Source organism: Crinia signifera, chromosome 19 (assembly GCF_055691185.1).
Source record: "Crinia signifera chromosome 19, ASM5569118v1, whole genome shotgun sequence".
Lineage (NCBI taxonomy): Eukaryota > Metazoa > Chordata > Amphibia > Anura > Myobatrachidae > Crinia > Crinia signifera.
In genome coordinates, this window is record NC_139226.1 from 72,890,098 (window position 1) to 72,915,214 (window position 25,117).

A 25,117-nucleotide genomic window follows, 5' to 3' on the forward strand; every position below is an offset into this window, starting at 1 on the left:
AAAAAAATCATGTGTTGGTAATGTGAAAAGACCTACAGGACATGATATTAGCAGGGGGTCTTAAATTAAACTACTAAAGAGGCTCAACACTATTTAGCTGCCAAAAGCAGTTGGAATTGGGCCTAAACAGTGTGGTAAGTCTTTAGGTGATGGCTATTGTGTCTGTTTGACCTCTTCCAAATGTCTGTGCTGGCAATATAAAGAAAAAGTTTCCAATTTAAATAGCTAGAGAATAAAAACAATTTGCAAGTAATGTGAAAAAAACCTACAGCACCTGGTGTTCCCATGTGGTCTCCCACCCAAGTACTAAAAAGGCGCAACACTGCTTAGCCAAGATCAGACGAGATTGGGCTTATCCAATGTGAAATGGCTGTAAGTGAGATACAGGAATTTTTTTGCCCTCTTCTACTTCTGTCACCAGGTAAGCTAATAAAAAAGTTTCCTAACTGTATTGGCTTACTAGAAAAAAAATCATGTGTTGGTAATGTAAAAAGACCTACAGGACATGATATTAGCAGGGGGTCTTAAATTAAACTACTACAGAGGCTCAACACTGTTTAGCTGCCAAAAGCAGTTGGAATTGGGCCTAAACAGTGTGGTAAGTCTTTAGGTGATGGCTATTGTGTCTGTTTGACCTCTTCCATTTGTCTGTACTGGCAATAAAAAGAAAAAGTTTCCAATTTAAATAGCTAGAGAATAAAAACAATTTGCAAGAAATGTGAAAAAACCTACAGCACCTTGTGTTCCCATGTGGTCTCCCACCCATGTACTAACCAGGCCCAACACTGCTTAGCTTCCAAGATCAGACGAGATTGGGCCTATCCAATGTGGTATGGCTGTAGGTGAAATACATGCACTTTTTTGCCCTCTTCTACTTCTAACACCAGGTAAGCTAATAAAAAAGTTTCCTAACTGTATTGGCTTACTGAAAAAAATCAATTGTTGGTAATGTAAAAAGACCTACAGGACATGATATTAGCAGGGGGTCTTAAATTAAACTACTAAAGAGGCTCAACACTGTTTAGCTGCCAAAATCAGTTGGAATTGGGCCTAAACAGTGTGGCAAGTCTTTACGTGATGGCTATTGTGTCTGTTTGACCTCTTCCAAATGTCAGTGCTGGCAATAAAAAGAAAACGTTTCCAATTTAAATAGCTAGAGAATAAAAACAATTTGCCAGTAATGTGAAAAAACCTACAGCACCTGGTGTTCCTATGTGGTCTTCCAACCAAGTACTAACCAGCCCCAACACTGCTTAGCTTCCAAGATCAGACGAGATTGGGCCTATCCAATGTGGCATGGCTGTAGGTGAGATACAGGCACTTTTTTTTCCCTCTTCTACTTCTATCACCAGGTAAGCTAATAAAAAAGTTTCCTAACTGTATTGGCTTACTGAAAAAAATTATGTGTTGGTAATGTAAAAAGACCTACAGGACATGATATTAGCAGGGGGTCTTAAATTAAACGACTAAAGAGGCTCAACACTGTTTAGCTGCCAAAAGCAGTTGGAATTGGGCCTAAACAGTGTGGTAAGTCTTTAGGTGATGGCTATTGTGTCTGTTTGACCTCTTCCAAATGTCTGTGCTGGCAATAAGAAGAAAATGTTTCCAATTTAAATAGCTAGAGAATAAAAACAATTTGCCAGTAATGTGAAAAAACCTACAGCACCTGGTGTTCCCATGTGGTCTTCCACCCAAGTACTAACCAGCCCCAACACTGCTTAGCTTCCAAGATCAGTCGAGATTGGGCCTATCCAATGTGGTATGGCTGTAGGTAAGAAACAGGCACTTTTTTTCCCTCTTCTACTTCTATCACCAGGTAAGCTAATAAAAAAGTTTCCTAACTGTATTGGCTTACGGAAAAAAATCATGTGTTGGTAATGTAAAAAGACCTACAGGACATGATATTAGCAGGGGGTCTTAAATTAAACTACTAAAGAGGCTCAACACTGTTTAGCTGCCAAAAGCAGTTGGAATTGGGCCTAAACAGTGTGGCAAGTCTTTAGGTGATGGCTATTGTGTCTATTTGACCTCTTCCAAATGTCTGTGCTGGCAATAAAAAGAAAACGTTTCCAATTTAAATAGCTAGAGAATAAAAACAATTTGCCAGTAATGTGAAAAAACCTACAGCACCTGGTGTTCCCATGTGGTCTTCCACCCAAGTACTAACCAGCCCCAACACTGCTTAGCTTCCAAGATCAGACGAGATTGGGCCTATCCAATGTGGCATGGCTGTAGGTGAGATACAGGCACTTTTTTTCCCTCTTCTACTTCTATCACCAGGTAAGCTAATAAAAAAGTTTCCTAACTGTATTGGCTTACTGAAAAAAATTATGTGTTGGTAATGTAAAAAGACCTACAGGACATGATATTAGCAGGGGGTTTTAAATTAAACTACTAAAGAGGCTCAACACTGTTTAGCTGCCAAAAGCAGTTGGAATTGGGCCTAAACAGTGTGGTAAGCCTTTAGGTGATGGCTATTGTGTCTGTTTGACCTCTTCCAAATGTCTGTGCTGGCAATAAAAAGAAAAAGTTTCCAATTTAAATAGCTAGAGAATAAAAACAATTTGCCAGTAATGTGAAAAAAACTACAGCACCTGGTGTACCCATGTGGTCTCCCACCCAAGTACTAACCAGCCCCAACACTGCTTCGCTTTCAAGATCAGACGAGATTGGGCCTATCCAATGTGGTATGGCTGTAGGTAACATACAGGCACTTTTTTGCCCTCTTCTACTTCTATCACCAGGTAAGCTAATACAAAAGTTTCCTAACTGTATTGGCTTACTGAAAAAAATCATGTGTTGGTAATGTAAAAAGACCTACAGGACATGATATTAGCAGGGGGTCTTAAATTAAACTACTAAAGAGGCTCAACACTGTTTAGCTGCCAAAAGCAGTTGGAATTGGGCCTAAACAGTGTGGTAAGTCTTTAGGTGATGGCTATTGTGTCTGTTTGACCTCTTCCAAATGTCTGTACTGGCAATAAAAAGAAAAAGTTTCCAATTTAAATAGCTAGAGAATAAAAACAATTTGCCAGTAATGTGAAAAAACCTACAGCACCTGGTGTTCCCATGTGGTCTCCCACCCAAGTACTAACCAGGCCCAACACTGCTTAGCTTCCAAGGTCAGACGAGATTGGGCCTATCCAATGTGGTATGGCTGTAGGTGAGATACAGGCACTTTTTTGCCCTCTTCTACTTCTATCACCAGGTAAGCTAATAAAAAAGTTTCCTAACTGTATTGGCTTACTGAAAAAAAATCATGTGTTGGTAATGTAAAAAGACCTACAGGACATGATATTAGCAGGGGGTCTTAATTTAAACTACTAAAGAGGCTCAACACTGTTTAGCTGCCAAAAGCAGTTGGAATTGGGCCTAAACAGTGTGGTAAGTCTTTAGGTGATGGCTATTGTGTCTGTTTGACCTCTTCCAAATGTCAGTGCTGGCAATAAAAAGAAAAAATGTCCAATTTAAATAGCTAGAGAATAAAAACAATTTGCCAGTAATGTGAAAAAACCTACAGCTCCTGGTTTTCCCATGTGGTCTCCCACCCAAGTACTAACCAGGTCCAACACTGCTTAGCTTCCAAGATCAGACAAGATTGGGCATATCCAATGTGGTATGGCTGTAGGTGAGATACAGGCACTTTTTTGCCCTCTTCTACTTCTATCACCAGGTAAGCTAATAAAAAAGTTTCCTAACTGTATTGGCTTACTGAAAAAAATCATGTGTTGGTAATGTAAAAAGACCTACAGGACATGATATTAGCAGGGGTCTTAAATTAAACTACTAAAGAGGCTCAACACTGTTTAGCTGCCAAAAACAGTTGGAATTGGGCCTAAACAGTGTGGTAAGTCTTTAGGTGATGGCTATTGTGTCTGTTTGACCTCTTCCAAATGTCTGTACTGGCAATAAAAAGAAAACGTTTAGAATTTAAATAGCTAGAGAATAAAAACAATTTGCCAGTAATGTGAAAAAACCTACAGCACCTGGTGTTCCCATGTGGTCTCCCACCCAAGTACTAACCAGGCCCAACACTGCTTATATTCCAAGATCAGACGAGATTGGGCCTATCCAATGTGGTATGGCTGTAAGTGAGATACAGGCACTTTTTTGCCCTCTTCTACTTCTATCACCAGGTAAGCTAATAAAAAAGTTTCCTAAATGTATTGGCTTACTGAAAAAAATCATGTGTTGGTAATGTAAAAAGACCTACAGGACATGATATTAGCAGGGGGTCTTAAATTAAACTACTAAAGAGGCTCAACACTGTTTAGCTGCCAAAAGCAGTTGGAATTGGGCCTAAACAGTGTGGTAAGTCTTTAGGTGATGGCTATTGTGTCTGTTTGACCTCTTCCAATTCTCTGTACTGGCAATAACAAGAAAAAGTTTCCAATTTAAATAGCTAGAGAATAAAAACAATTTGCCAGTAATGTGAAAAAACCTACAGCACCTGGTATTCCCACGTGGTCTCCCACCCAAGTACTAACCAGGCCCAACACTGCTTAGCTTCCAAGATCAGACGAGATTGGGCCTATCCAATGTGGTATGGCTGTAGGTGAGATACAGGCACTTTTTTGCCCTCTTCTACTTCTATCACCAGGTAAGCTAATAAAAAAGTTTCCTAACTGTAGTGGCATACTGAAAAAAATCATGTGTTGGTAATGTAAAAAGACCTACAGGACATGATATTAGCAGGGGGTCTTAAATTAAACTGCTAAAGAGGCTCAACACTGTTTAGCTGCCAAAAGCAGTTGGAATTGGGCCTAAACAGTGTGGTAAGTCTTTAGGTGATGGCTATTGTGTCTGTTTGACCTCTTCCAAATGTCTGTGCTGGCAATAAAAAGAAAACGTTTCCAATTTAAATAGCTAGAGAATAAAAACAATTTTCCAGTAATTTGAAAAAACCTACAGCACCTGGTGTTCCCATGTGGTCTCCCACACAAGTACTAACCAGGCCCAACACTGCTTAGCTTCCAAGAACAGACGAGATTGGGCCTATCCAATGTGGTATGGCTGTAGGTAAGATACAGCCACTTTTTTGCCCTCTTCTACTTCTATCACCAGGTAAGCTAATACAAAAGTTTCCTAACTGTATTGGCTTACTGAAAAAAATCATGTGTTGGTAATGTAAAAAGACCTACAGGACATGATATTAGCAGGGGGTCTTAAAGTAAACTACTAAAGAGGCTCAACACTGTTTAGCTGCCAAAAGCAGTTGGAATTGGGCCTAAACAGTGTGGTAAGTCTTTAGGTGATGGCTATTGTGTCTGTTTGACCTCTTCCAAATGTCTGTACTGGCAATAAAAAGAAAACGTTTAGAATTTAAATAGCTAGAGAATAAAAACAATTTGCCAGTAATGTGAAAAAACCTACAGCACCTGGTGTTCCCATGTGGTCTCCCACCCAAGTACTAACCAGGCCCAACACTGCTTATATTCCAAGATCAGACGAGATTGGGCCTATCCAATGTGGTATGGCTGTGAGATACAGGCACTTTTTTGCCCTCTTCTACTTCTATCACCAGGTAAGCTAATAAAAAAGTTTCCTAAATGTATTGGCTTACTGAAAAAAATCATGTGTTGGTAATGTAAAAAGACCTACAGGACATGATATTAGCAGGGGGTCTTAAATTAAACTACTAAAGAGGCTCAACACTGTTTAGCTGCCAAAAGCAGTTGGAATTGGGCCTAAACAGTGTGGTAAGTCTTTAGGTGATGGCTATTGTGTCTGTTTGACCTCTTCCAATTCTCTGTACTGGCAATAAAAAGAAAAAGTTTCCAATTTAAATAGCTAGAGAATAAAAACAATTTGCCAGTAATGTGAAAAAACCTACAGCACCTGGTATTCCCACGTGGTCTCCCACCCAAGTACTAACCAGGCCCAACACTGCTTAGCTTCCAAGATCAGACGAGATTGGGCCTATCCTATGTGGTATGGCTGTAGGTGAGATACAGGCACTTTTTTGCCCTCTTCTACTTCTATCACCAGGTAAGCTAATAAAAAAGTTTCCTAACTGTAGTGGCATACTGAAAAAAATCATGTGTTGGTAATGTAAAAAGACCTACAGGACATGATATTAGCAGGGGGTCTTAAATTAAACTGCTAAAGAGGCTCAACACTGTTTAGCTGCCAAAAGCAGTTGGAATTGGGCCTAAACAGTGTGGTAAGTCTTTAGGTGATGGCTATTGTGTCTGTTTGACCTCTTCCAAATGTCTGTGCTGGCAATAAAAAGAAAACGTTTCCAATTTAAATAGCTAGAGAATAAAAACAATTTTCCAGTAATTTGAAAAAACCTACAGCACCTGGTGTTCCCATGTGGTCTCCCACACAAGTACTAACCAGGCCCAACACTGCTTAGCTTCCAAGAACAGACGAGATTGGGCCTATCCAATGTGGTATGGCTGTAGGTAAGATACAGCCACTTTTTTGCCCTCTTCTACTTCTATCACCAGGTAAGCTAATACAAAAGTTTCCTAACTGTATTGGCTTACTGAAAAAAATCATGTGTTGGTAATGTAAAAAGACCTACAGGACATGATATTAGCAGGGGGTCTTAAAGTAAACTACTAAAGAGGCTCAACACTGTTTAGCTGCCAAAAGCAGTTGGAATTGGGCCTAAACAGTGTGGTAAGTCTTTAGGTGATGGCTATTGTGTCTGTTTGACCTCTTCCAAATGTCTGTGCTGGCAATAAAAAGTTTCCAATTTAAATAGCTAGAGAATAAAAACAATTTGCCAGTAATGTGAAAAAACCTACAGCACCTGGTGTTCCCATGTGGTCTCCCACCCAAGTACTAACCAGGCCCAACACTGCTTAGCTTCCGAGGTCAGACGATATTGGGCCTATCCAATGTGGTATGGCTGTAGGTGAGATACAGGCACTTTTTTGCCCTCTTCTACTTCTATCACCAGGTAAGCTAATAAAAAAGTTTCCTAACTGTATTGGCTAACTGAAAAAAATCATGTGTTGGTAATGTAAAAAGACCTACAGGACATGATATTAGCAGGGGGTCTTAATTTAAACTACTAAAGAGGCTCAACACTGTTTAGCTGCCAAAAGCAGTTGGAATTGGGCCTAAACAGTATGGTAAGTCTTTAGGTGATGGCTATTGTGTCTGTTTGACCTCTTCCAAATGTCAGTGCTGGCAATAAAAAGAAAAAGTTTCCAATTTAAATAGCTAGAGAATAAAAACAATTTGCCAGTAATATGAAAAAACCTACAGCACCTGGTGTTCCCATGTGGTCTCCCACCCAAGTACCAACCAGGCCCAACACTGCTTAGCTTCCAAGAACAGACGAGATTGGGCCTATCCAATCTGGTATGGCTGTAGGTGAGATACAGGCACTTTTTTGCCCTCTTCTACTTCTATCACCAGGTAAGCTAATAAAAAAGTTTCCTAACTGTATTGGCATACTGAAAAAAATCATGTGTTGGTAATGTAAAAAGACCTACAGGACATGATATTAGCAGGGGGTCTTAAATTAAACTGCTAAAGAGGCTCAACACTGTTAACTGCCAAAAGCAGTTGGAATTGGGCCTAAACAGTGTGGTAAGTCTTTAGGTGATGGCTATTGTGTCTGGTTGACCTCTTCCAAATGTCTGTGCTGGCAATAAAAAGAAAAAGTTTCCAATTTAAATAGCTAGAGAATAAAAACAATTTGCCAGTAATGTGAAAAAAACGACAGCACCTGGTGTTCCCATGTGATCTCCCACACAAGTACTAACCAGGCCCAACACTGCTTAGCTTCCAAGAACAGACGAGATTGGGCCTATCTAATGTGGTATGGCTGTAGGTAAGATACAGGCACTTTTTTGCCCTCTTCTACTTCTATCACCAGGTAAGCTAATACAAAAGTTTCCTAACTGTATTGGCTTACTGAAAAAAATCATGTGTTGGTAATGTAAAAAGACCTACAGGACATGATATTAGCAGGGGGTCTTAAAGTAAACTACTAAAGAGGCTCAACACTGTTTAGCTGCCAAAAGCAGTTGGAATTGGGCCTAAACAGTGTGGTAAGTCTTTAGGTGATGGCTATTGTATCTGTTTGACCTCTTCCAAATGTCTGTGCTGGCAATAAAAAGAAAAAGTTTCCAATTTAAATAGCTAGAGAATAAAAACAATTTGCCAGTAATGTGAAAAAACCTACAGCACCTGGTGTTCCCATGTGGTCTCCCACACAAATACTAACAAGGCCCAACACTGCTTAGCTTCCAAGGTCAGACGAGATTGGGCCTATCCAATGTGGTATGGCTGTAGGTGAGATACAGACACTTTTTTGCCCTCTTCTACTTCTATCACCAGGTAAGCTAATAAAAAAGTTTCCTAACTTTATTGGCTAACTGAAAAAAATCATGTGTTGGTAATGTAAAAAGACCTACAGGACATGATATTAGCAGGGGGTCTTAATTTAAACTACTAAAGAGGCTCAACACTATTTAGCTGCCAAAAGCAGTTGGAATTGGGCCTAAACAGTGTGGTAAGTCTTTAGGTTATGGCTATTGTGTCTGTTTGACCTCTTCCAAATGTCTGTACTGGCAATAAAAAGAAAAAGTTTCCAATTTAAATAGATAGGGAATAAAAACAATTTGCCAGTAATGTGAAAAAACCCACAGCACCTGGTGTTCCCATGTAGTCTCCCACCCAAGTACTAACCAGGCCCAACAAAGCTTAGCTTCCAAGATCAGACTAGATTGGGCCTATCCAATGTGGTATGGCTGTAGGTGAGATACAACCAGTTTTTTGCCCTCTTCTACTTCTATCACCAGGTAAGCTAATAAAAAAGTTTCCTAACTGTATTGGCTTACTGAAAAAAATCATGTGTTGGTAATGTAAAAAGACCTACAGGACATTATATTAGCAGGGGGTCTTAATTTAAACTACTAAAGAGGCTCAACACTGTTTAGCTGCCAAAAGCAGTTGGAATTGGGCCTAAACAGTATGGTAAGTCTTTAGGTTATGGCTATTGTGTCTGTTTGACCTCTTCCAAATGTCTGTACTGGCAATAAAAAGAAAAAGTTTCCAATTTAAATAGATAGGGAATAAAAACAATTTGCCAGTAATGTGAAAAAACCCACAGCACCTGGTGTTCCCATGTAGTCTCCCACCCAAGTACTAACCAGGCCCAACAAAGCTTAGCTTCCAAGATCAGACTAGATTGGGCCTACCCAATGTGGTATGGCTGTAGGTGAGATACAACCAGTTTTTTGCCCTCTTCTACTTCTATCACCAGGTAAGCTAATAAAAAAGTTTCCTAACTGTATTGGCTTACTGAAAAAAATCATGTGTTGGTAATGTAAAAAGACCTACAGGACATTATATTAGCAGGGGGTCTTAATTTAAACTACTAAAGAGGCTCAACACTGTTTAGCTGCCAAAAGCAGTTGGAATTGGGCCTAAACAGTATGGTAAGTCTTTAGGTTATGGCTATTGTGTCTGTTTGACCTCTTCCAAATGTCTGTACTGGCAATAAAAAGAAAAAGTTTCCAATTTAAATAGATAGGGAATAAAAACAATTTGCCAGTAATGTGAAAAAACCCACAGCACCTGGTGTTCCCATGTAGTCTCCCACCCAAGTACTAACCAGGCCCAACAAAGCTTAGCTTCCAAGATCAGACTAGATTGGGCCTATCCAATGTGGTATGGCTGTAGGTGAGATACAACCAGTTTTTTGCCCTCTTCTACTTCTATCACCAGGTAAGCTAATAAAAAAGTTTCCTAACTGTATTGGCTTACTGAAAAAAATCATGTGTTGGTAATGTAAAAAGACCTACAGGACATTATATTAGCAGGGGGTCTTAATTTAAACTACTAAAGAGGCTCAACACTGTTTAGCTGCCAAAAGCAGTTGGAATTGGGCCTAAACAGTGTGGTAAGTCTTTAGGTGATGGCTATTGAGTCTGTTTGACCTCTTCCAAATGTCAGTGCTGGCAATAAAAAGAAAAAGTTTCCAATTTAAATAGCTAGAGAATAAAAACAATTTGCCAGTAATGTGAAAAAACCTACAGCACCTGTTGTTCCCATGTGGTCTCCCACCAAAGTACTAACCAGGTCCAACACTGCTTAGCTTCCAAGATCAGACGAGATTGGGACTATCCAATGTGGTATGGCTGTAGGTGAGATACAGGCACTTTTTTGCCCTCTTCTACTTCTATTACCAGGTAAGCTAATACAAAAGTTTCCTAACTGTATTGGCTTACTGAAAAAAATCATGTGTTGGTAATGTAAAAAGACCTACAAGACATTATATTAGCAGGGGTCTTAAATTAAACTACTAAAGAGGCTCAACACTGTTTAGCTGCCAAAAGCAGATGGAATTGGGCCTAAACAGTGTGGTAAGTCTTTAGGTGATGGCTATTGTGTCTGTTTGACCTCTTCCAAATGTCTGTGCTGGCAATAAAAAGAAAAAGTTTCTAATTTAAATAGCTAGAGAATAAAAACAATTTGCCAGTAATGTGAAAAAACCTACAGCACCTGGTATTCCCATGTGGTCTCCCACCCAAGTACTAACCAGGCCCCACACTGTTTAGCTTCCAAGATCAGACGAGATTGGGCCTATCCAATGTGGTATGGCTGTAAGTGAGATACAGGCACTTTTTTGCCCTCTTCTACTTCTATCACCAGGTAAGCTAATACAAAAGTTTCCTAACTGTATTGGCTTACTGAAAAAAATCATGTGTTGGTAATGTAAAAAGACCTACAGGACATTATATTAGCAGGGGTCTTAAATTAAACTACTAAAGAGGCTCAACACTGTTTAGCTGCCAAAAGCAGTTGGAATTGGGCCTAAACAGTGTGGTAAGTCTTTAGGTGATGGCTATTGTGTCTGTTTGACCTCTTCCAAATGTCAGTGCTGGCAATAAAAAAAAAAAGTTTCCAATTTAAATAGCTAGAGAATAAAAACAATTTGCCAGTAATGTGAAAAAACCTACAGCACCTGGTATTCCCTTGTGGTCTCCCACCCAAGTACTAACCAGGCCCAACACTGTTTAGCTTCCAAGATCAGACGAGATTGGGCCTATCCAATGTGGTATGGCTGTAGGTGAGATACAGGCACTTTTTTGCCCTCTTCTACTTCTATCACCAGGTAAGCTAATAAAAAAGTTTTCTAACTGTATTGGCTTACTGAAAAAAATCATGTGTTGGTAATGTAAAAAGACCTACAGGACATGATATTAGCAGGGGGTCTTAAATTAAACTACTAAAGAGGCTCAACACTGTTTAGCTGCCAAAAGCAGTTGGAATTGGGCCTAAACAGTGTAGTAAGTCTTTAGGTGATGGCTATTGTGGCTGTTTGACCTCTTCCAAATGTCTATGCTGGCAATAAAAAGAAAACGTTTCCAAATTAAATAGCTAGAGAATAAAAACAATTTGCCAGTAATGTGAAAAAACCTACAGCACCTGGTATTCCCATGTGGTCTCCCACCCAAGTACTAACCAGGCCCCACACTGTTTAGCTTCCAAGATCAGACGAGATTGGGCCTATCCAATGTGGTATGGCTGTAAGTGAGATACAGGCACTTTTTTGCCCTCTTCTACTTCTATCACCAGGTAAGCTAATACAAAAGTTTCCTAACTGTATTGGCTTACTGAAAAAAATCATGTGTTGGTAATGTAAAAAGACCTACAGGACATTATATTAGCAGGGGTCTTAAATTAAACTACTAAAGAGGCTCAACACTGTTTAGCTGCCAAAAGCAGTTGGAATTGGGCCTAAACAGTGTGGTAAGTCTTTAGGTGATGGCTATTGTGTCTGTTTGACCTCTTCCAAATGTCAGTGCTGGCAATAAAAAAAAAAAGTTTCCAATTTAAATAGCTAGAGAATAAAAACAATTTGCCAGTAATGTGAAAAAACCTACAGCACCTGGTATTCCCTTGTGGTCTCCCACCCAAGTACTAACCAGGCCCAACACTGTTTAGCTTCCAAGATCAGACGAGATTGGGCCTATCCAATGTGGTATGGCTGTAGGTGAGATACAGGCACTTTTTTGCCCTCTTCTACTTCTATCACCAGGTAAGCTAATAAAAAAGTTTTCTAACTGTATTGGCTTACTGAAAAAAATCATGTGTTGGTAATGTAAAAAGACCTACAGGACATGATATTAGCAGGGGGTCTTAAATTAAACTACTAAAGAGGCTCAACACTGTTTAGCTGCCAAAAGCAGTTGGAATTGGGCCTAAACAGTGGAGTAAGTCTTTAGGTGATGGCTATTGTGGCTGTTTGACCTCTTCCAAATGTCTATGCTGGCAATAAAAAGAAAACGTTTCCAAATTAAATAGCTAGAGAATAAAAACAATTTGCCAGTAATGTGAAAAAACCTACAGTACCTGGTGTTCCCATGTGGTCTCCCACCCAAGTACTAACCAGGCCCAACACTGCTTAGCTTCCAAGATCAGACGAGATTGGGCCTATCCAATGTGGTATGGCTGTAGGTGAGATACAGGCACTTTTTTTCCCTCTTCTACTTCTATCACCAGGTAAGCTAATAAAAAAGTTTCCTAACTGTATTGGCTTACTGAAAAAAATTATGTGTTGGTAATGTAAAAAGACCTACAGGACATGATATTAGCAGGGGGTCTTAAATTAAACTACTAAAGAGGCTCAACACTGTTTAGCTGCCAAAAGCAGTTGGAATTGGGCCTAAACAGTGTGGTAAGTCTTTAGGTGATGGCTATTGTGTCTGTTTGACCTCTTCCAAATGTCTGTGCTGGCAATAAAAAGAAAAAGTTTCCAATTTAAATAGCTAGAGAATAAAAACAATTTGCCAGTAATGTGAATAAACCTACAGCACCTGGTGTTCCCATGTGGTCTCCCAACCAAGTACTAACCAGGCACAACACTGCTCAGCTTCCAAGATCAGACGAGATTGGGCCTATCCAATGTGGTATGGCTGTAGGTAAAATACAGGCACTTTTTTCCCTCTTCTACTTCTATCACCAGGTAAGCTAATACAAAAGTTTCCTAACTGTATTGGCTTACTGAAAAAAATCATGTGTTGGTAATGTAAAAAGACCTACAGGACATTATATTAGCAGGGGGTCTTAAATTAAACTACTAAAGAGGCTCAACACTGTTTAGCTGCCAAAAGCAGTTGGAATTGGGCCTAAACAGTGTGGTTAGTCTTTAGGTGATGGCTATTGTGTCTGTTTGACCTCTTCCAAATGTCTGTACTGGCAATAAAAAGAAAAAGTTTCCAATTTAAATAGCTAGGGAATAAAAACAATTTGCCAGTAATGTGAAAAAACCTACAGCACCTGGTGTTCCCATGTGGTCTCCCACCCAAGTACTAACCAGGCCCAACACTGCTTAGCTTCCAAGATCAGACGAGATTGGGCCTATCCAATGTGGTATGGCTGTAGGTGAGATACAGGCACTTTTTTGCCCTCTTCTACTTCTATCACCAGGTAAGCTAATACAAAAGTTTCCTAACTGTATTGGCTTACTGAAAAAAATCATGTGTTGGTAATGTAAAAAGACCTACAGGACATTATATTAGCAGGGGGTCTTAAATTAAACTACTAAAGAGGCTCAACACTGTTTAGCTGCCAAAAGCAGTTGGAATTGGGCCTAAACAGTGTGGTATGTCTTTAGGTGATGGCTATTGTGTCTGTTTGACCTCTTCCAAATGTCTGTACTGGCAATAAAAAGAAAAAGTTTCCAATTTAAATAGCTAGGGAATAAAAACAATTTGCCAGTAATGTGAAAAAACCTACAGCACCTGGTGTTCCCATGTGGTCTCCCACCCAAGTACTAACCAGGCCCAACACTGCTTAGCTTCCAAGATCAGACTAGATTGGGCCTATCCAATGTGGTATGGCTGTAGGTGAGATACAAGCTGTTTTTTGCCCTCTTCTACTTCTATCACCAGGTAAGCTAATAAAAAAGTTTCCTAACTGTATTGGCTTACTAGAAAAAAATCATGTGTTGGTAATGTAAAAAGACCTACAGGACATGATATTAGCAGGGGGTCTTAAATTAAACTACTAAAGAGGCTCAACACTGTTTAGCTGCCAAAAGCAGTAGGAATTGGGCCTAAACAGTGTGGTAAGTCTTTAGGTGATGGCTATTGTGTCTGTTTGACCTCTTCCAAATGTCTGTACTGGCAATAAAAAGAAAAAGTTTCCAATTTAAATAGCTAGAGAATAAAAACAATTTGCCAGTAATGTGAAAAAACCTACAGCACCTAGTGTTCTCATGTGGTCTCCCACCCAAGTACTAACCAGGCCCAACACTGTTTAGTTTCCAAGATCAGACGAGATTGGGCCTATCCAAAGTGGTATGGCTGTAGGTGAGATACAGTCCCTTTTTTGCCCTCTTCTACTTCTATCACCAGGTAAGCTAATAAAAAAGTTTCCTAACTGTATTGGCTTACTGAAAAAAATTATGTGTTGGTAATGTAAAAAGACCTAAAGGACATGATATTAGCAGGGGGTCTTAAATTAAACTACTAAAGAGGCTCAACACTGTTTAGCTGCCAAAAGCAGTTGGAATTGGGCCTAAACAGTGTGGTAAGCCTTTAGGTGATGGCTATTGTGTCTGTTTGACCTCTTCCAAATGTCTGTGCTGGCAATAAAAAGAAAAAGTTTCCAATTTAAATAGCTAGAGAATAAAAACAATTTGCCAGTAATGTGAAAAAAACTACAGCACCTGGTGTACCCATGTGGTCTCCCACCCAAGTACTAACCAGCCCCAACACTGCTTAGCTTTCAAGATCAGACGAGATTGGGCCTATCCAATGTGGTATGGCTGTAGGTAACATACAGGCACTTTTTTGCCCTCTTCTACTTCTATCACCAGGTAAGCTAATACAAAAGTTTCCTAACTGTATTGGCTTACTGAAAAAAATCATGTGTTGGTAATGTAAAAAGACCTACAGGACATGATATTAGCAGGGGGTCTTAAATTAAACTACTAAAGAGGCTCAACACTGTTTAGCTGCCAAAAGCAGTTGGAATTGAACCTAAACAGTGTGGTAAGTCTTTAGGTGATGGCTATTGTGTCTGTTTGACCTCTTCCAAATGTCTGTACTGGCAATAAAAAGAAAAAGTTTCCAATTTAAATAGCTAGAGAATAAAAACAATTTGCCAGTAATGTGAAAAAACCTACAGCACCTGGTGTTCCCATGTGGTCTCCCACCCAAGTACTAACCAGGCCCAACACTGCTTAGCTTCCAAGGTCAGACGAGATTGGGCCTATCCAATGTGGTATGGCTGTAGGTGAGATACATGCACTTTTTTGCCCTCTTCTACTTCTATCACCAGGTAAGCTAATAAAAAAGTTTCCTAACTGTATTGGCTTACTGAAAAAAAATCATGTGTTGGTAATGTAAAAAGACCTACAGGACATGATATTAGCAGGGGGTCTTAATTTTAACTACTAAAGAGGCTCAACACTGTTTAGCTGCCAAAAGCAGTTGGAATTGGGCCTAAACAGTGTGGTAAGTCTTTAGGTGATGGCTATTGTGTCTGTTTGACCTCTTCCAAATGTCAGTGCTGGCAATAAAAAGAAAAAATGTCCAATTTAAATAGCTAGAGAATAAAAACAATTTGCCAGTAATGTGAAAAAACCTACAGCTCCTGGTTTTCCCATGTGGTCTCCCACCCAAGTACTAACCAGGTCCAACACTGCTTAGCTTCCAAGATCAGACAAGATTGGGCATATCCAATGTGGTATGGCTGTAGGTGAGATACAGGCACTTTTTTGCCCTCTTCTACTTCTATCACCAGGTAAGCTAATAAAAAAGTTTCCTAACTGTATTGGCTTACTGAAAAAAATCATGTGTTGGTAATGTAAAAAGACCTACAGGACATGATATTAGCAGGGGTCTTAAATTAAACTACTAAAGAGGCTCAACACTGTTTAGCTGCCAAAAACAGTTGGAATTGGGCCTAAACAGTGTGGTAAGTCTTTAGGTGATGGCTATTGTGTCTGTTTGACCTCTTCCAAATGTCTGTACTGGCAATAAAAAGAAAACGTTTAGAATTTAAATAGCTAGAGAATAAAAACAATTTGCCAGTAATGTGAAAAAACCTACAGCACCTGGTGTTCCCATGTGGTCTCCCACCCAAGTACTAACCAGGCCCAACACTGCTTATATTCCAAGATCAGACGAGATTGGGCATATCCAATGTGGTATGGCTGTAGGTGAGATACAGGCACTTTTTTGCCCTCTTCTACTTCTATCACCAGGTAAGCTAATAAAAAAGTTTCCTAACTGTATTGGCTTACTGAAAAAAATCATGTGTTGGTAATGTAAAAAGACCTACAGGACATGATATTAGCAGGGGTCTTAAATTAAACTACTAAAGAGGCTCAACACTGTTTAGCTGCCAAAAACAGTTGGAATTGGGCCTAAACAGTGTGGTAAGTCTTTAGGTGATGGCTATTGTGTCTGTTTGACCTCTTCCAAATGTCTGTACTGGCAATAAAAAGAAAACGTTTAGAATTTAAATAGCTAGAGAACAAAAACAATTTGCCAGTAATGTGAAAAAACCTACAGCACCTGGTGTTCCCATGTGGTCTCCCACCCAAGTACTAACCAGGCCCAACACTGCTTATATTCCAAGATCAGACGAGATTGGGCCTATCCAATGTGGTATGGCTGTAAGTGAGATACAGGCACTTTTTTGCCCTCTTCTACTTCTATCACCAGGTAAGCTAATAAAAAAGTTTCCTAAATGTATTGGCTTACTGAAAAAAATCATGTGTTGGTAATGTAAAAAGACCTACAGGACATGATATTAGCAGGGGGTCTTAAATTAAACTACTAAAGAGGCTCAACACTGTTTAGCTGCCAAAAGCAGTTGGAATTGGGCCTAAACAGTGTGGTAAGTCTTTAGGTGATGGCTATTGTGTCTGTTTGACCTCTTCCAATTCTCTGTACTGGCAATAAAAAGAAAAAGTTTCCAATTTAAATAGCTAGAGAATAAAAACAATTTGCCAGTAATGTGAAAAAACCTACAGCACCTGGTATTCCCACGTGGTCTCCCACCCAAGTACTAACCAGGCCCAACACTGCTTAGCTTCCAAGATCAGACGAGATTGGGCCTATCCAATGTGGTATGGCTGTAGGTGAGATACAGGCACTTTTTTGCCCTCTTCTACTTCTATCACCAGGTAAGCTAATAAAAAAGTTTCCTAACTGTAGTGGCATACTGAAAAAAATCATGTGTTGGTAATGTAAAAAGACCTACAGGACATGATATTAGCAGGGGGTCTTAAATTAAACTGCTAAAGAGGCTCAACACTGTTTAGCTGCCAAAAGCAGTTGGAATTGGGCCTAAACAGTGTGGTAAGTCTTTAGGTGATGGCTATTGTGTCTGTTTGACCTCTTCCAAATGTCTGTGCTGGCAATAAAAAGAAAACGTTTCCAATTTAAATAGCTAGAGAATAAAAACAATTTTCCAGTAATTTGAAAAAACCTACAGCACCTGGTGTTCCCATGTGGTCTCCCACACAAGTACTAACCAGGCCCAACACTGCTTAGCTTCCAAGAACAGACGAGATTGGGCCTATCCAATGTGGTATGGCTGTAGGTAAGATACAGCCACTTTTTTGCCCTCTTCTACTTCTATCACCAGGTAAGCTAATACAAAAGTTTCCTAACTGTATTGGCTTACTGAAAAAAATCATGTGTTGGTAATGTAAAAAGACCTACAGGACATGATATTAGCAGGGGGTCTTAAAGTAAACTACTAAAGAGGCTCAACACTGTTTAGCTGCCAAAAGCAGTTGGAATTGGGCCTAAACAGTGTGGTAAGTCTTTAGGTGATGGCTATTGTGTCTGTTTGACCTCTTCCAAATGTCTGTACTGGCAATAAAAAGAAAACGTTTAGAATTTAAATAGCTAGAGAATAAAAACAATTTGCCAGTAATGTGAAAAAACCTACAGCACCTGGTGTTCCCATGTGGTCTCCCACCCAAGTACTAACCAGCCCCAACACTGCTTATATTCCAAGATCAGACGAGATTGGGCCTATCCAATGTGGTATGGCTGTAAGTGAGATACAGGCACTTTTTTGCCCTCTTCTACTTCTATCACCAGGTAAGCTAATAAAAAAGTTTCCTAAATGTATTGGCTTACTGAAAAAAATCATGTGTTGGTAATGTAAAAAGACCTACAGGACATGATATTAGCAGGGGGTCTTAAATTAAACTACTAAAGAGGCTCAACACTGTTTAGCTGCCAAAAGCAGTTGGAATTGGGCCTAAACAGTGTGGTAAGTCTTTAGGTGATGGCTATTGTGTCTGTTTGACCTCTTCCAATTCTCTGTACTGGCAATAAAAAGAAAAAGTTTCCAATTTAAATAGCTAGAGAATAAAAACAATTTGCCAGTAATGTGAAAAAACCTACAGCACCTGGTATTCCCACGTGGTCTCCCACCCAAGTACTAACCAGGCCCAACACTGCTTAGCTTCCAAGATCAGACGAGATTGGGCCTATCCTATGTGGTATGGCTGTAGGTGGGATACAGGCACTTTTTTGCCCTCTTCTACTTCTATCACCAGGTAAGCTAATAAAAAAGTTTCCTAACTGTAGTGGCATACTGAAAAAAATCATGTGTTGGTAATGTAAAAAGACCTACAGGACATGATATTAGCAGGGGGTCTTAAATTAAACTGCTAAAGAGGCTCAACACTGTTTAGCTGCCAAAAGCAGTTGGAATTGGGCCTAAACAGTGTGGTAAGTCTTTAGGTGATGGCTATTGTGTCTGTTTGACCTCTTCCAAATGTCTGTGCTGGCAATAAAAAGTTTCCAATTTAAATAGCTAGAGAATAAAAACAATTTACCAGTAATGTGAAAAAACCTACAGCACCTGGTGTTCCCATGTGGTCTCCCACCCAAGTACTAACCAGGCCCAACACTGCTTAGCTTCCGAGGTCAGACGAGATTGGGCCTATCCAATGTGGTATGGCTGTAGGTGAGATACAGGCACTTTTTTGCCCTCTTCTACTTCTATCACCAGGTAAGCTAATAAAAAAGTTTCCTAACTGTATTGGCTAACTGAAAAAAATCATGTGTTGGTAATGTAAAAAGACCTACAGGACATGATATTAGCAGGGGGTCTTAATTTAAACTACTAAAGAGGCTCAACACTGTTTAGCTGCCAAAAGCAGTTGGAATTGGGCCTAAACAGTATGGTAAGTCTTTAGGTGATGGCTATTGTGTCTGTTTGACCTCTTCCAAATGTCAGTGCTGGCAATAAAAAGAAAAAGTTTCCAATTTAAATAGCTAGAGAATAAAAACAATTTGCCAGTAATATGAAAAAACCTACAGCACCTGGTGTTCCCATGTGGTCTCCCACCGAAGTACTAACCAGGCCCAACACTGCTTAGCTTCCAAGAACAGACGAGATTGGGCCTATCCAATCTGGTATGGCTGTAGGTGAGATACAGGCACTTTTTTGCCCTCTTCTACTTCTATCACCAGGTAAGCTAATAAAAAAGTTTCCTAACTGTATTGGCATACTGAAAAAAATCATGTGTTGGTAATGTAAAAAGACCTACAGGACATGATATTAGCAGGGGGTCTTAAATTAAACTGCTAAAGAGGCTCAACACTGTTAACTGCCAAAAGCAGTTGGAATTGGGCCTAAACAGTGTGGTAAGTCTTTAGGTGATGGCTATTGTGTCTGGTTGACCTCTTCCAAATGTCTGTGCTGGCAATAAAAAGAAAAAGTTTCCAATTTAAATAGCTAGAGAATAAAAACAATTTGCCAGTAATATGAAAAAAAACGACAGCACCTGGTGTTCCCATGTGATCTCCCACACAAGTACTAACCAGGCCCAACTCTGCTTAGCTTCCAAGAACAGACGAGATTGGGCCTATCCAATGTGGTATGGCTGTAGGTAAGATACAGGCACTTTTTTGCCCTCTTCTACTTCTATCACCAGGTAAGCTAATAAAAAAGTTTCCTAACTGTATTGGCTTACTGAAAAAAATCATGTGTTGGTAATGTAAAAAGACCTACAGGACATTATATTAGCAGGGGGTCTTAATTTAAACTACTAAAGAGGCTCAACACTGTTTAGCTGCCAAAAGCAGTTGGAATTGGGCCTAAACAGTGTGGTAAGTCTTTAGGTGATGGCTATTGAGTCTGTTTGACCTCTTCCAAATGTCAGTGCTGGCAATAAAAAGAAAAAGTTTCCAATTTAAATAGCTAGAGAATAAAAACAATTTGCCAGTAATGTGAAAAAACCTACAGCACCTGTTGTTCCCATGTGGTCTCCCACCAAAGTACTAACCAGGTCCAACACTGCTTAGCTTCCAAGATCAGACGAGATTGGGCCTATCCAATGTGGTATGGCTGTAGGTGAGATACAGGCACTTTTTTGCCCTCTTCTACTTCTATTACCAGGTAAGCTAATACAAAAGTTTCCTAACTGTATTGGCTTACTGAAAAAAATCATGTGTTGGTAATGTAAAAAGACCTACAAGACATTATATTAGCAGGGGTCTTAAATTAAACTACTAAAGAGGCTCAACACTGTTTAGCTGCCAAAAGCAGATGGAATTGGGCCTAAACAGTGTGGTAAGTCTTTAGGTGATGGCTATTGTGTCTGTTTGACCTCTTCCAAATGTCTGTGCTGGCAATAAAAAGAAAAAGTTTCTAATTTAAATAGCTAGAGAATAAAAACAATTTGCCAGTAATGTGAAAAAACCAACAGCACCTGGTATTCCCATGTGGTCTCCCACCCAAGTACTAACCAGGCCCCACACTGTTTAGCTTCCAAGATCAGACGAGATTGGGCCTATCCAATGTGGTATGGCTGTAAGTGAGATACAGGCACTTTTTTGCCCTCTTCTACTTCTATCACCAGGTAAGCTAATACAAAAGTTTCCTAACTGTATTGGCTTACTGAAAAAAATCATGTGTTGGTAATGTAAAAAGACCTACAGGACATTATATTAGCAGGGGTCTTAAATTAAACTACTAAAGAGGCTCAACACTGTTTAGCTGCCAAAAGCAGTTGGAATTGGGCCTAAACAGTGTGGTAAGTCTTTAGGTGATGGCTATTGTGTCTGTTTGACCTCTTCCAAATGTCAGTGCTGGCAATAAAAAAAAAAGTTTCCAATTTAAATAGCTAGAGAATAAAAACAATTTGCCAGTAATGTGAAAAAACCTACAGCACCTGGTATTCCCTTGTGGTCTCCCACCCAAGTACTAACCAGGCCCAACACTGTTTAGCTTCCAAGATCAGACGAGATTGGGCCTATCCAATGTGGTATGGCTGTAGGTGAGATACAGGCACTTTTTTCCCTCTTCTACTTCTATCACCAGGTAAGCTAATAAAAAAGTTTCCTAACTGTATTGGCTTACTGAAAAAAATTATGTGTTGGTAATGTAAAAAGACCTACAGGACATGATATTAGCAGGGGGTCTTAAATTAAACTACTAAAGAGGCTCAACACTGTTTAGCTGCCAAAAGCAGTTGGAATTGGGCCTAAACAGTGTGGTAAGTCTTTAGGTGATGGCTATTGTGTCTGTTTGACCTCTTCCAAATGTCTGTGCTGGCAATAAAAAGAAAAAGTTTCCAATTTAAATAGCTAGAGAATAAAAACAATTTGCCAGTAATGTGAAAAAACCTACAGCACCTGGTGTTCCCATGTGGTCTCCCAACCAAGTACTAACCAGGCACAACACTGCTCAGCTTCCAAGATCAGACGAGATTGGGCCTATCCAATGTGGTATGGCTGTAGGTAAAATACAGGCACTTTTTTCCCTCTTCTACTTCTATCACCAGGTAAGCTAATACAAAAGTTTCCTAACTGTATTGGCTTACTGAAAAAAATCATGTGTTGCTAATGTAAAAAGACCTACAGGACATTATATTAGCAGGGGGTCTTAAATTAAACTACTAAAGAGGCTCAACACTGTTTAGCTGCCAAAAGCAGTTGGAATTGGGCCTAAACAGTGTGGTTAGTCTTTAGGTGATGGCTATTGTGTCTGTTTGACCTCTTCCAAATGTCTGTACTGGCAATAAAAAGAAAAAGTTTCCAATTTAAATAGCTAGGGAATAAAAACAATTTGCCAGTAATGTGAAAAAACCTACAGCACCTGGTGTTCCCATGTGGTCTCCCACCCAAGTACTAACCAGGCCCAACACTGCTTAGCTTCCAAGATCAGACGAGATTGGGCCTATCCAATGTGGTATGGCTGTAGGTGAGATACAGGCACTTTTTTGCCCTCTTCTACTTCTATCACCAGGTAAGCTAATAAAAAAGTTTCCTAACTGTATTGGCTTACTAGAAAAAAATCATGTGTTGGTAATGTAAAAAGACCTACAGGACATGATATTAGCAGGGGGTCTTAAATTAAACTACTAAAGAGGCTCAACACTGTTTAGCTGCCAAAAGCAGTAGGAATTGGGCCTAAACAGTGTGGTAAGTCTTTAGGTGATGGCTATTGTGTCTGTTTGACCTCTTCCAAATGTCTGTACTGGCAATAAAAAGAAAAAGTTTCCAATTTAAATAGCTAGAGAATAAAAACAATTTGCCAGTAATGTGAAAAAAACCTACAGCACCTAGTGTTCTCATGTGGTCTCCCACCCAAGTACTAACCAGGCCCAACACTGTTTAGTTTCCAAGATCAGACGAGATTGGGCCTATCCAAAGTGGTATGGCTGTAGGTGAGATACAGTCCCTTTTTTGCCCTCTTCTACTTCTATCACCAGGTAAGCTAATAAAAAAGTTTCCTAACTGTATTGACTTACTGAAAAAAATTATGTGTTGGTAATGTAAAAAGACCTAAAGGACATGATATTAGAAGGGGGTCTTAAATTAAACTACTAAAGAGGCTCAACACTGTTTAGCTGCCAAAAGCAGTTGGAATTGGGCCTAAACAGTGTGGTAAGTCTTTAGGTGATGGCTATTGTGTCTGTTTGACCTCTTCCAAATGTCTGTGCTGGCAATAAAAAGAAAAAGTTTCCAATTTAAATAGCCAGAGAATAAAAACAATTTGCCAGTAATGTGAAAAAACCTACAGCACCTGGTGTTCCCATGTGGTCTCCCAACCAAGTACTAACCAGGCCCAACACTGCTTAGCTTCCAAGATCAGACGAGATTGGGCCTATCCAATGTGGTATGGCTGTAGGTAAAATACAGGCACTTTTTTGCCCTCTTCTACTTCTATCACCAGGTAAGCTAATACAAAAGTTTCCTAACTGTATTGGCTTACTGAAAAAAATCATGTGTTGGTAATGTAAAAAGACCTACAGGACATGATATTAGCAGGGTTTCTTAAATTAAACTACTAAAGAGGCTCAACACTGTTTAGCTGCCAAAAGCAGTTGGAATTGGGCCTAAACAGTGTGGTAAGTCTTTAGGTGATGGCTATTGTGTCTGTTTGACCTCTTCCAAATGTCTGTACTGGCAATAAAAAGAAAAAGTTTCCAATTTAAATAGCTAGGGAATAAAAACAATTTGCCAGTAAGGTGAAAAAACCTACAGCACCTGGTGTTCCCATGTGGTCTCCCACCCAAGTACTAACCAGGCCCAACACTGCTTAGCTTCCAAGTTCAGACTAGATTGGGCCTATCCAATGTGGTATGGCTGTAGGTGAGATACAAGCAGTTTTTTGCCCTCTTCTACTTCTATCACCAGCTAAGCTAATAAAAAAGTTTCCTAACTGTATTGGCTTACTAGAAAAAAATCATGTGTTGGTAATGTAAAAAGACCTACAGGACATGATATTAGCAGGGGGTCTTAAATTAAACTACTAAAGAGGCTCAACACTGTTTAGCTGCCAAAAGCAGTAGGAATTGGGCCTAAACAGTGTGGTAAGTCTTTAGGTGATGGCTATTGTGTCTGTTTGACCTCTTCCAAATGTCTGTACTGGCAATAAAAAGAAAAAGTTTCCAATTTAAATAGCTAGAGAATAAAAACAATTTGCCAGTAATGTGAAAAAACCTACAGCACCTAGTGTTCTCATGTGGTCTCCCACCCAAGTACTAACCAGGCCCAACACTGCTTAGCTTCCAAGATCAGACGAGATTGGGCCTATCCAATGTGGTATGGCTGTAGGTGAGGTAAAGGTACTTTTTTGCCCTCTTCTACTTCTATCACCAGGTAAGCTAATACAAAAGTTTCCTAACTGTATTGGCTTACTGAAGAAAATCATGTGTTGGTAATGTAAAAAGACCTACAGGACATTATATTAGCAGGGGGTCTTAAATTAAACTACTAAAGAGGCTCAACACTGTTTAGCTGCCAAAAGCAGTTGGAATTGGGCCTAAACAGTGTGGTAAGTCTTTAGGTGATGGCTATTGTGTCTGTTTGACCTCTTCCAAATGTCTGTGCTGGCAATAAAAAGAAAAAGTTTCCAATTTAAATAGCTAGAGAATAAAAACAATTTGCCAGTAATGTGGAAAAAACCTACAGCACCTGGTGTTCCCATGTGGTCTCCCACCCAAGTACTAACCAGGCCCAACACTGTTTAGCTTCCAAGATCAGACGAGATTGGGCCTATCCAAAGTGGTATGGCTGTAGGTGAGATACAGTCCCTTTTTTGCCCTCTTCTACTTCTATCACCAGGTAAGCTAATAAAAAAGTTTCCTAACTGTATTGGATTACTAGAAAAAAATCATGTGTTGGTAATGTAAAAAGACCTACAGGACGTGATATTAGCAGGGGGTCTTCAACTACTAAAGAGGCTCAACACTGTTTAGCTGCCAAAAGCAGTTGGAATTGGGCCTAAACAGTGTGGTAAGTCTTTAGGTGATGGCTATTGAGTCTGTTTGACCTCTTCCAAATGTCAGTGCTGGCAATAAAAAGAAAAAGTTTCCAATTTAAATAGCTAGAGAATAAAAACAATTTGCCAGTAATGTGAAAAAACCTACAGCACCTGTTGTTCCCGTGTGGTCTCCCACCCAAGTACTAACCAGGTCCAACACTGCTTAGCTTCCAAGATCAGACGAGATTGGGCCTATCCAATGTGGTATGGCTGTAGGTGAGATACAGGCACTTTTTTGCCCTCTTCTACTTCTATCACCAGGTAAGCTAATACAAAAGTTTCCTAACTGTATTGGCTTACTGAAAAAAAATCATGTGTTGGTAATGTAAAAAGACCTACAGGACATTATATTAGCAGGGGTCTTAAATTAAACTACTAAAGAGGCTCA

General features: G+C 39.7%; 36 non-coding genes and 18 pseudogenes across 36 annotated transcripts; all 54 read right to left on the bottom strand.

The window, feature by feature from the left end:
* Positions 1–262: 262 nt before the first annotated feature.
* LOC146044387 (5S ribosomal RNA) lies at positions 263–378 on the bottom strand (annotated as a pseudogene).
* Positions 379–725: 347 nt separating this feature from the next.
* Positions 726–844, bottom strand: LOC146043901 (5S ribosomal RNA; annotated as a pseudogene).
* Positions 845–1,189: 345 nt separating this feature from the next.
* Positions 1,190–1,308, bottom strand: LOC146044215 (5S ribosomal RNA; annotated as a pseudogene).
* A 346-nt stretch (positions 1,309–1,654) lies between these two features.
* On the bottom strand, positions 1,655–1,773 carry LOC146044153 (5S ribosomal RNA; annotated as a pseudogene).
* Positions 1,774–2,118: 345 nt separating this feature from the next.
* LOC146044078 (5S ribosomal RNA) lies at positions 2,119–2,237 on the bottom strand (annotated as a pseudogene).
* A 345-nt stretch (positions 2,238–2,582) lies between these two features.
* On the bottom strand, positions 2,583–2,701 carry LOC146044269 (5S ribosomal RNA; annotated as a pseudogene).
* Positions 2,702–3,046: 345 nt separating this feature from the next.
* On the bottom strand, positions 3,047–3,165 carry LOC146044669 (5S ribosomal RNA). Its single transcript, XR_014465105.1, has one exon. It is a non-coding gene; the product is annotated as a 5S ribosomal RNA (ribosomal RNA).
* Positions 3,166–3,511: 346 nt separating this feature from the next.
* Positions 3,512–3,630, bottom strand: LOC146043315 (5S ribosomal RNA). Its single transcript, XR_014464308.1, has one exon. It is a non-coding gene; the product is annotated as a 5S ribosomal RNA (ribosomal RNA).
* A 344-nt stretch (positions 3,631–3,974) lies between these two features.
* On the bottom strand, positions 3,975–4,093 carry LOC146044654 (5S ribosomal RNA). The gene has a single exon (XR_014465091.1). It is a non-coding gene; the product is annotated as a 5S ribosomal RNA (ribosomal RNA).
* A 345-nt stretch (positions 4,094–4,438) lies between these two features.
* On the bottom strand, positions 4,439–4,557 carry LOC146044856 (5S ribosomal RNA). The gene has a single exon (XR_014465292.1). It is a non-coding gene; the product is annotated as a 5S ribosomal RNA (ribosomal RNA).
* Positions 4,558–4,902: 345 nt separating this feature from the next.
* LOC146043542 (5S ribosomal RNA) lies at positions 4,903–5,021 on the bottom strand. Its single transcript, XR_014464534.1, has one exon. It is a non-coding gene; the product is annotated as a 5S ribosomal RNA (ribosomal RNA).
* A 345-nt stretch (positions 5,022–5,366) lies between these two features.
* LOC146043663 (5S ribosomal RNA) lies at positions 5,367–5,485 on the bottom strand. The gene has a single exon (XR_014464655.1). It is a non-coding gene; the product is annotated as a 5S ribosomal RNA (ribosomal RNA).
* A 341-nt stretch (positions 5,486–5,826) lies between these two features.
* LOC146043151 (5S ribosomal RNA) lies at positions 5,827–5,945 on the bottom strand. Its single transcript, XR_014464144.1, has one exon. It is a non-coding gene; the product is annotated as a 5S ribosomal RNA (ribosomal RNA).
* Positions 5,946–6,290: 345 nt separating this feature from the next.
* LOC146043543 (5S ribosomal RNA) lies at positions 6,291–6,409 on the bottom strand. Its single transcript, XR_014464535.1, has one exon. It is a non-coding gene; the product is annotated as a 5S ribosomal RNA (ribosomal RNA).
* A 339-nt stretch (positions 6,410–6,748) lies between these two features.
* Positions 6,749–6,867, bottom strand: LOC146043990 (5S ribosomal RNA; annotated as a pseudogene).
* Positions 6,868–7,212: 345 nt separating this feature from the next.
* On the bottom strand, positions 7,213–7,331 carry LOC146044016 (5S ribosomal RNA; annotated as a pseudogene).
* Positions 7,332–7,675: 344 nt separating this feature from the next.
* On the bottom strand, positions 7,676–7,794 carry LOC146044277 (5S ribosomal RNA; annotated as a pseudogene).
* Positions 7,795–8,139: 345 nt separating this feature from the next.
* On the bottom strand, positions 8,140–8,258 carry LOC146044108 (5S ribosomal RNA; annotated as a pseudogene).
* A 345-nt stretch (positions 8,259–8,603) lies between these two features.
* Positions 8,604–8,722, bottom strand: LOC146044172 (5S ribosomal RNA; annotated as a pseudogene).
* Positions 8,723–9,067: 345 nt separating this feature from the next.
* On the bottom strand, positions 9,068–9,186 carry LOC146044230 (5S ribosomal RNA; annotated as a pseudogene).
* A 345-nt stretch (positions 9,187–9,531) lies between these two features.
* LOC146044174 (5S ribosomal RNA) lies at positions 9,532–9,650 on the bottom strand (annotated as a pseudogene).
* A 345-nt stretch (positions 9,651–9,995) lies between these two features.
* On the bottom strand, positions 9,996–10,114 carry LOC146043489 (5S ribosomal RNA). Its single transcript, XR_014464482.1, has one exon. It is a non-coding gene; the product is annotated as a 5S ribosomal RNA (ribosomal RNA).
* Positions 10,115–10,458: 344 nt separating this feature from the next.
* On the bottom strand, positions 10,459–10,577 carry LOC146043308 (5S ribosomal RNA). Its single transcript, XR_014464302.1, has one exon. It is a non-coding gene; the product is annotated as a 5S ribosomal RNA (ribosomal RNA).
* Positions 10,578–10,921: 344 nt separating this feature from the next.
* Positions 10,922–11,040, bottom strand: LOC146043163 (5S ribosomal RNA). The gene has a single exon (XR_014464156.1). It is a non-coding gene; the product is annotated as a 5S ribosomal RNA (ribosomal RNA).
* Positions 11,041–11,385: 345 nt separating this feature from the next.
* LOC146043309 (5S ribosomal RNA) lies at positions 11,386–11,504 on the bottom strand. The gene has a single exon (XR_014464303.1). It is a non-coding gene; the product is annotated as a 5S ribosomal RNA (ribosomal RNA).
* Positions 11,505–11,848: 344 nt separating this feature from the next.
* Positions 11,849–11,967, bottom strand: LOC146043164 (5S ribosomal RNA). The gene has a single exon (XR_014464157.1). It is a non-coding gene; the product is annotated as a 5S ribosomal RNA (ribosomal RNA).
* A 345-nt stretch (positions 11,968–12,312) lies between these two features.
* LOC146044860 (5S ribosomal RNA) lies at positions 12,313–12,431 on the bottom strand. Its single transcript, XR_014465296.1, has one exon. It is a non-coding gene; the product is annotated as a 5S ribosomal RNA (ribosomal RNA).
* A 345-nt stretch (positions 12,432–12,776) lies between these two features.
* LOC146044037 (5S ribosomal RNA) lies at positions 12,777–12,895 on the bottom strand (annotated as a pseudogene).
* Positions 12,896–13,239: 344 nt separating this feature from the next.
* On the bottom strand, positions 13,240–13,358 carry LOC146043289 (5S ribosomal RNA). Its single transcript, XR_014464283.1, has one exon. It is a non-coding gene; the product is annotated as a 5S ribosomal RNA (ribosomal RNA).
* A 345-nt stretch (positions 13,359–13,703) lies between these two features.
* LOC146043343 (5S ribosomal RNA) lies at positions 13,704–13,822 on the bottom strand. The gene has a single exon (XR_014464337.1). It is a non-coding gene; the product is annotated as a 5S ribosomal RNA (ribosomal RNA).
* Positions 13,823–14,168: 346 nt separating this feature from the next.
* On the bottom strand, positions 14,169–14,287 carry LOC146043697 (5S ribosomal RNA). Its single transcript, XR_014464689.1, has one exon. It is a non-coding gene; the product is annotated as a 5S ribosomal RNA (ribosomal RNA).
* Positions 14,288–14,632: 345 nt separating this feature from the next.
* On the bottom strand, positions 14,633–14,751 carry LOC146044234 (5S ribosomal RNA; annotated as a pseudogene).
* Positions 14,752–15,096: 345 nt separating this feature from the next.
* On the bottom strand, positions 15,097–15,215 carry LOC146044670 (5S ribosomal RNA). The gene has a single exon (XR_014465106.1). It is a non-coding gene; the product is annotated as a 5S ribosomal RNA (ribosomal RNA).
* Positions 15,216–15,561: 346 nt separating this feature from the next.
* On the bottom strand, positions 15,562–15,680 carry LOC146043316 (5S ribosomal RNA). The gene has a single exon (XR_014464309.1). It is a non-coding gene; the product is annotated as a 5S ribosomal RNA (ribosomal RNA).
* A 344-nt stretch (positions 15,681–16,024) lies between these two features.
* On the bottom strand, positions 16,025–16,143 carry LOC146044567 (5S ribosomal RNA). Its single transcript, XR_014465003.1, has one exon. It is a non-coding gene; the product is annotated as a 5S ribosomal RNA (ribosomal RNA).
* Positions 16,144–16,487: 344 nt separating this feature from the next.
* Positions 16,488–16,606, bottom strand: LOC146044655 (5S ribosomal RNA). Its single transcript, XR_014465092.1, has one exon. It is a non-coding gene; the product is annotated as a 5S ribosomal RNA (ribosomal RNA).
* Positions 16,607–16,951: 345 nt separating this feature from the next.
* Positions 16,952–17,070, bottom strand: LOC146044868 (5S ribosomal RNA). Its single transcript, XR_014465304.1, has one exon. It is a non-coding gene; the product is annotated as a 5S ribosomal RNA (ribosomal RNA).
* Positions 17,071–17,415: 345 nt separating this feature from the next.
* LOC146043544 (5S ribosomal RNA) lies at positions 17,416–17,534 on the bottom strand. The gene has a single exon (XR_014464536.1). It is a non-coding gene; the product is annotated as a 5S ribosomal RNA (ribosomal RNA).
* A 345-nt stretch (positions 17,535–17,879) lies between these two features.
* On the bottom strand, positions 17,880–17,998 carry LOC146043716 (5S ribosomal RNA). Its single transcript, XR_014464707.1, has one exon. It is a non-coding gene; the product is annotated as a 5S ribosomal RNA (ribosomal RNA).
* A 345-nt stretch (positions 17,999–18,343) lies between these two features.
* LOC146043152 (5S ribosomal RNA) lies at positions 18,344–18,462 on the bottom strand. Its single transcript, XR_014464145.1, has one exon. It is a non-coding gene; the product is annotated as a 5S ribosomal RNA (ribosomal RNA).
* A 339-nt stretch (positions 18,463–18,801) lies between these two features.
* LOC146043287 (5S ribosomal RNA) lies at positions 18,802–18,920 on the bottom strand. The gene has a single exon (XR_014464281.1). It is a non-coding gene; the product is annotated as a 5S ribosomal RNA (ribosomal RNA).
* A 345-nt stretch (positions 18,921–19,265) lies between these two features.
* On the bottom strand, positions 19,266–19,384 carry LOC146043894 (5S ribosomal RNA; annotated as a pseudogene).
* Positions 19,385–19,729: 345 nt separating this feature from the next.
* Positions 19,730–19,848, bottom strand: LOC146044263 (5S ribosomal RNA; annotated as a pseudogene).
* Positions 19,849–20,193: 345 nt separating this feature from the next.
* Positions 20,194–20,312, bottom strand: LOC146043473 (5S ribosomal RNA). Its single transcript, XR_014464465.1, has one exon. It is a non-coding gene; the product is annotated as a 5S ribosomal RNA (ribosomal RNA).
* Positions 20,313–20,656: 344 nt separating this feature from the next.
* Positions 20,657–20,775, bottom strand: LOC146043702 (5S ribosomal RNA). The gene has a single exon (XR_014464693.1). It is a non-coding gene; the product is annotated as a 5S ribosomal RNA (ribosomal RNA).
* A 343-nt stretch (positions 20,776–21,118) lies between these two features.
* LOC146043165 (5S ribosomal RNA) lies at positions 21,119–21,237 on the bottom strand. The gene has a single exon (XR_014464159.1). It is a non-coding gene; the product is annotated as a 5S ribosomal RNA (ribosomal RNA).
* Positions 21,238–21,581: 344 nt separating this feature from the next.
* On the bottom strand, positions 21,582–21,700 carry LOC146044038 (5S ribosomal RNA; annotated as a pseudogene).
* Positions 21,701–22,044: 344 nt separating this feature from the next.
* Positions 22,045–22,163, bottom strand: LOC146043301 (5S ribosomal RNA). The gene has a single exon (XR_014464295.1). It is a non-coding gene; the product is annotated as a 5S ribosomal RNA (ribosomal RNA).
* Positions 22,164–22,510: 347 nt separating this feature from the next.
* On the bottom strand, positions 22,511–22,629 carry LOC146043698 (5S ribosomal RNA). The gene has a single exon (XR_014464690.1). It is a non-coding gene; the product is annotated as a 5S ribosomal RNA (ribosomal RNA).
* Positions 22,630–22,974: 345 nt separating this feature from the next.
* LOC146044649 (5S ribosomal RNA) lies at positions 22,975–23,093 on the bottom strand. The gene has a single exon (XR_014465085.1). It is a non-coding gene; the product is annotated as a 5S ribosomal RNA (ribosomal RNA).
* A 345-nt stretch (positions 23,094–23,438) lies between these two features.
* On the bottom strand, positions 23,439–23,557 carry LOC146043190 (5S ribosomal RNA). Its single transcript, XR_014464184.1, has one exon. It is a non-coding gene; the product is annotated as a 5S ribosomal RNA (ribosomal RNA).
* Positions 23,558–23,903: 346 nt separating this feature from the next.
* LOC146043202 (5S ribosomal RNA) lies at positions 23,904–24,022 on the bottom strand. The gene has a single exon (XR_014464196.1). It is a non-coding gene; the product is annotated as a 5S ribosomal RNA (ribosomal RNA).
* Positions 24,023–24,368: 346 nt separating this feature from the next.
* On the bottom strand, positions 24,369–24,487 carry LOC146043193 (5S ribosomal RNA). The gene has a single exon (XR_014464186.1). It is a non-coding gene; the product is annotated as a 5S ribosomal RNA (ribosomal RNA).
* A 341-nt stretch (positions 24,488–24,828) lies between these two features.
* On the bottom strand, positions 24,829–24,947 carry LOC146043573 (5S ribosomal RNA). The gene has a single exon (XR_014464564.1). It is a non-coding gene; the product is annotated as a 5S ribosomal RNA (ribosomal RNA).
* Between the last annotated feature and the right edge of the window lie 170 nt (positions 24,948–25,117).